At 26.3% G+C, this 5,916-nt stretch overlaps 1 non-coding gene across 1 annotated transcript; it reads left to right on the top strand.

Annotated features, from left to right (window-relative positions):
* Positions 1-5,842: 5,842 nt before the first annotated feature.
* On the top strand, positions 5,843-5,916 carry TRNAI-AAU (transfer RNA isoleucine (anticodon AAU)). Its single transcript has one exon. It is a non-coding gene; the product is annotated as a tRNA-Ile (tRNA).

The raw sequence follows: 5,916 nt of genomic DNA, 5'->3' as shown, positions 1-5,916 counted from the left end.
AAAAGTCAACTTGAATAATGTAGAATATACACTTTTTTAATTTGGCATATAATCTTGTATCTTTAAGTTTTTTTAATACATGAAAAATATGAAATTCATACTTTTTTGTGTTCTTAGAATAGATTAAAATGCCATCTAAGTAGTAGAAAATAAAATCATCTAAAAACTCATAAAAAATATCATTTATAAGATTTTAAAAAGCAGCTAGTACATTTGTAAGTTTAAAAGACATGACATTATATTCAAAGTGTCTATATCTTATTTGAAATATAGTCTTCCATTCATTTCTTTTTTTTAATGTAGACCAAGTTATACACTCTTTATAGATCTATTTTTGTATAGATCTTAGCTTGATTTAGTTGATCAAAAAGTTCAAATATCAAAGGTAAAAGATACCTACTTTTGATGGTAATCTTGTTGAGTCCTTGATAATCTATGTATATTTCTAATGATCTATTTTTTTTTTTTTTTTTTTTTTTTTTTTTTACAAATAAGATAGGAGCTCTAGTAGGATATTTTGAATGATGTATAAAATTCTTGGCCAAATTCTCATCAATTTATTTCTTAAATTTAGCCAATTTATTTTGTAATATAATATAGATTAGATCAAATGGTGGTTGACTTTCTTCTTTAAGAGTGATTGAGCAATCATATGGACCTTGCTCTGAGAAAATATTTGCATTTTTTTTCTCAAAAATATCTTTAAAATCTTAATATTGACTTGGAATGCATCTTGAAGTCTTTCCATTATTAAAAATAAATGTGACATAAATAACAAAAAAAATATCCTTCTTTTGTAGCATGCAAGAAAGCTTTTGTGCCAAGAAGTATGAGTTTGGCTATAATAGATTCATAACTTTTCAAAAACTCTTAATAGTGCTATGAGAAAAGTTAAGTTATAAGAAATCCAATCCATCTAACGATTGTACTTTTTTAACTACAATAAATCTAAAATGATCAAATTAAAGGAAGACCTAATTATATTAAAAATTATGCAACTATTATGACCATTTATTGTTACATCTAAATGAAGAATTTCATGAGTAATATCTCCAAAAGATAATTGACGTCTATCTATGACTTCTACATGTATAAATTTAGTTTTTTATATTAACATTATTCTATGGCTTTTAACAAACTCTTCATCTAAGAAACAAACTGAGGCTCTCGAGTTTATTAAAGTAAAAGCTTTGTGATTATTAGGTCCCAAATGTACATCTATTATAAAACAAAGAGAAGGTTGTGAGGAAATAATAGGATCATTATTTGTATAAGATTTTAGCCACATGGTTCTTATTGTAGCTAAAAAAATTTATTTTTTATTTTATTTTTTTTATCTTTCACAGTCATACTCTTCATTTTGTAGTAGCATTGTTTCTTTGGACAATGTTGAAGGGTGTGCTTAGCTTTCTTACAATATAAACACAATCCTTTTTTATGATAATAAGTCTTTTTTTGTTTAATAAGAAGTTTAAAACATGCTACATCAATTTGTATGTCTTTTACTTTTCAATGTTTAGATTAAGAGGTTGTTGATATTATCATTGAATTGTAATAGCATGGAGGTTCTCTTGTGCAATTCTTAGATTGATATTCAAAAAACTGATTATCATTCTTTACAGCAAAATGAATTGTTTAACTCAATATCTAAGGATCAAGTAAGTTCAGCATTAATTTCTTTACTTCATATTATAATCCATAGAAAATTTGGCTGATAAAGGCAGCATCATCTTACTTGACATCAATCGCTAGTTGTTAAAATTGTAAAGTATATGATGTCACTGATCAATTGCCTTATTGCAAGATACAAATTTTATTAGTTGTAACACAAATTGCATCATATTCTCCATAAATAGATCAAAATTATATCAAAAAAGTGTCCAAATTATTCAATATTAGATCTTGTCATTTAAAAAAAGATGAAAATCATAATAATGCTAAATCTAAAAGAAGTGTACCAATGAATCTAACTTGTGATCTTGGCATTGGATAGCTTTGAAATTGAAATTCAATCACAAGTTATATTTGATTGATAAATCATCAAAACTTGGATCTTATACCATCAAAATTTTCATATAAAGTAACTCTCGATTGTCTAACTATGAAGGATAAGAACTTAACAAAAGTAAATAAATAAGTATAATAAAATAAAAATAAAAATATATGTATATTAAAAGTAAACTGGAATGGCTATTGCCAAAAGACAAGGAAACTAGAAACTCTTGAATCTAGACTAGAAGGAAGAAAAGAGTTGACAAGAGTGAAGAAGGCTTCACTCTTATCTCTATATGTATTATTTAACTAGGAGCTATGTGATGATGTTCTATAGGACTTATAATATGTGTTGACTTTGCAAGATACATATTTTAGCTTATAAGGCAAGTTTTCTATGTATGCGCCACATTGTTAGCTTGTTCTTCAAGCTACTAATATGTGTGGCACATGACTAAGTGGTTGACTATGTTTTTAATCTAAAAATCAATAATAGATATCTATAAAGTAAAAATAACATCTATGAAGCTTTTACAAAGCTTCTATAGAAGATATTATAGAATTAATTTATTTTTATCTATTTTTATCTAATTATATAGGTAATTATTAATTTACATGTATATATTCATGATATTAATATTAGAAGGATATTCTATTATAGGATAAGGAATGTGATTTGATATAGATGTTGAAGCAGCTCTAATCATGTCTGTATCTTCACTTTTTGCTATTTTTATTACTCCAAGTCTCGATAAACTGAATTGATGCATTATAAGCATCAATTCTCTAAATTGCACTTGGATTTGTGCCATTGCATTTTCTATTTCAAGAAGCTCTATTATGATGACTTTTAAAAAAATAATCTAATATCACTCAAGGTAAGCAAAAGAAAGGACTTGAATACAAAGAAGATATTAAGAACAATATTAGTTTAGAAGAGGGTAATCCACAACTTCTAATACACTTATATCTTATAAAAAAAAAAGAATAATCTACTCTTAACTAAAAAAAGAGAAAGCTCTAATATCGTAAGTGTATTCTTGTGAATTTTTCAAAGATATGAATTGAAAAAGATGCATAAATCTGAGAAATTTGTGTCAAAAGAAAAGTGACATAGTAAAAATAAATTAATATGTATATTTAAATAAAATAAAATGGCTACTGCTAAAAGATAAAGAAATTATAGACTCTTGAATTTAGACTAAAAATAAGAAAAGAATTGACAAAAATGAAGAAGGCTTCACTTTTGCTTCTATATATACTATCTATCTAGGATCTATGTGGCAACGTTTTGTACGACCTCTAAAAACATATTGACTTTACATGACACGTATTTTAACTTACAAGGCAAGTTTTCTATATGGCTACCACATAGTTAGCTTGTTCTACAAGCTACCAATATATGTGGTATATATGTAGCTTATTGACCAAATTTCTAACCTACCAATTAACTACAAACATATGTAAAGTCAAAATAATATCTAAAAAGTATCTAGAAAGCTTTTTTAGAAGGTACTATGAAATTAATCTATTTTTATCTAATTATACCTATGTAACAATTATAATAGATATATATCCATGACACCAATACAAAGATGATTTTTTTTCAAGAAAAAATTCTTTTTTTCTCTACTTTTTGTTTTTTTTCTTATTCTTCCAAGTTTTCTAGTTTTCATTACATTTGAAAGTAATTAAAAAATTTCAAGTTTTTCTATAACTATTAGTATTATTTTAAATTTTTTTTAATTTAAAATATATCATAATATATGTAATTGATATTACCAAACATAACTTTTCATAAGGTTAGAAACTTGGTCAACAAGTTAACCACATGGTAATAGCTTCTAAAATAAGTTAAATTTGTGGACACATATAGAAATCTTACCTAAGTTCAAATATGTGTCTAATAAAGTCAACATGCTTTGGAGGTCCTATAGGACATTGCCTTATAATTCCTAATTAAGTGTATATATAGAGGCAAGAGTAAAGCTTCTATCACTCTTGTCAATAATTTTCTAGTACTTAGTCTAATTTTAAGACATTTTAGTCTTTTTTTCTTTAGCAATAGCCATTCTAATTTAATACTATAAAATCTTTGAGTGAAATTTTAGTCTTCTTGAGTGACACAAAAGTATATTAATAGTTTAATTCTTTAAGGTTCATGTCCTTGAAGATAAATGATTTAAAACACAAATCCATGAACAACCAATCTTTCAAATTATCATATGTAGGATCAAATTAGAACAAAGAATTATGTTCAAGCCAATCAAGCTTGAGAAGACATTGGATATATAACATACTTCATAATAAAAGATAGTTGCAATTACTACTAAAGTAGAAATTGATGATTGCTACCCAAAACCAAAGATTTCTTTTCATTGGTAGAGTTTTTATTGTTGTTGTTGTTTTGTTTTTTTATGTTTTTTATTTTTTTTTAATATTTTATTAGAATATTATTTGGAATTTTTAAGAGATGTCTTCCAAATAGAAGATTTCTTCAATAACAAGAGCTTATATATACATATTTGTGGATGCTTTTGTGATCAAAAATACAAAGTTGTTGGCAAAATTGATATAAAAAAGTATCATCAAAAAAATAAAAAATAAATACATAAATATATTTTTAAATATATTTTATTCTTTTTATAATAAAAAAAACATGTTTTTTTAATCAAAAAATTATAAGTTAGAAAACTCAACTAGTGATGTTAAATTAACATTGTTATTGTTGTTATTATATAAAAAAATAAAAGATTTCTTTTATATAACTCTATAACTTATGTAAATCAAAGTTTTAATTAAAAAAAAAAAATAGAATCAAATTCTGGTTATTATCAATGCATTTTTTTATACTAAATTATAAAAGTGGTTTAGATTAGTCCTAGTTGGTATAAAGATGCCTAAGTCTAGAAGATTGCAATAGAATAATATCATGGAGTTGGCATGAGCATAGCAAAGACAATGTTGTCATTATACTTATACAAAGTAGGACCATTTCTATATTACAATGCAATGCGATACCTATATGACTACTATGAAGCTACTTTTAGATTGGAAACTAAATAAGATGGATTTTGGTATAAATATTCATTTACTTTAAGGATTTGGATAAGTTAGAAATTTGATAGATTAATCTTGTTGTTATTGTCTAGATTCAAATGTAGTATCTCAAAGATATTAAGACATTATCTATTCACACACACCAAGTTATTTTGCTACATAATTTATTTTCCAAAAGCTAATACATCATATTGAGAAAATGATTTTGTTCCTTATTTATTTTTCATTTAACATACATAAGCTTGGAAGACACTAAATGAAATTAAGTGAAAATTTTAGATAAATAACACCTTGTTGTCCATCTTTTGTGCACAAGATGAATAAAAATTGTGTTTAGAAATTACTTTGGAACATATATATGATGCAAAATGCGGACATGCTAATATGGAACTTTAGATTAAAACCAAAGTAGTATACAAATCAAACATTTATGGTTGTGGAGTTGAGGATTTGATGGCCTAAGAGAGTTTTAGGATGCAGAATAGAAAAAAGATGAAAAAAAAGAGATTAGCAATGTGAGTAAAGAAAAGTAGATGAATTATGGGAGAGAAAGGGGGTTGTAATTTTGGAAGGATGGTTTGGAAGAAATAATTGTTAAGGGTGGTTGCAGAAGGAAAGGAGGAGAGAGAGAGAGAAGGGTGGAGAGTTTATCGGAGATGACATTGTGGTGGAAGATGTGGGTGGGCAAGAAAGGGGAGCGGTGAGTTGAAGAGTGAACTTGTACCGAAGCGACTGGAAGATAAGTTTGATAGACAAGTTCAGTGTGTACGGTGGATGCCCCAAAAGCAAGGCTTTGTTAGCTCAGTTGGTTAGAGCGTCGTGCTAATAACGCGAAGGTCACAGGTTCGAAACCTGTACAGAGCA

This window comes from Physcomitrium patens, chromosome 10 (assembly GCF_059467195.1).
Source record: "Physcomitrium patens ecotype Gransden chromosome 10, ASM5946719v1, whole genome shotgun sequence".
NCBI lineage: Eukaryota > Viridiplantae > Streptophyta > Bryopsida > Funariales > Funariaceae > Physcomitrium > Physcomitrium patens.
Note: the sequence above shows the minus strand (reverse complement) of the source record. Positions and strands in the feature narration are given on the sequence as shown.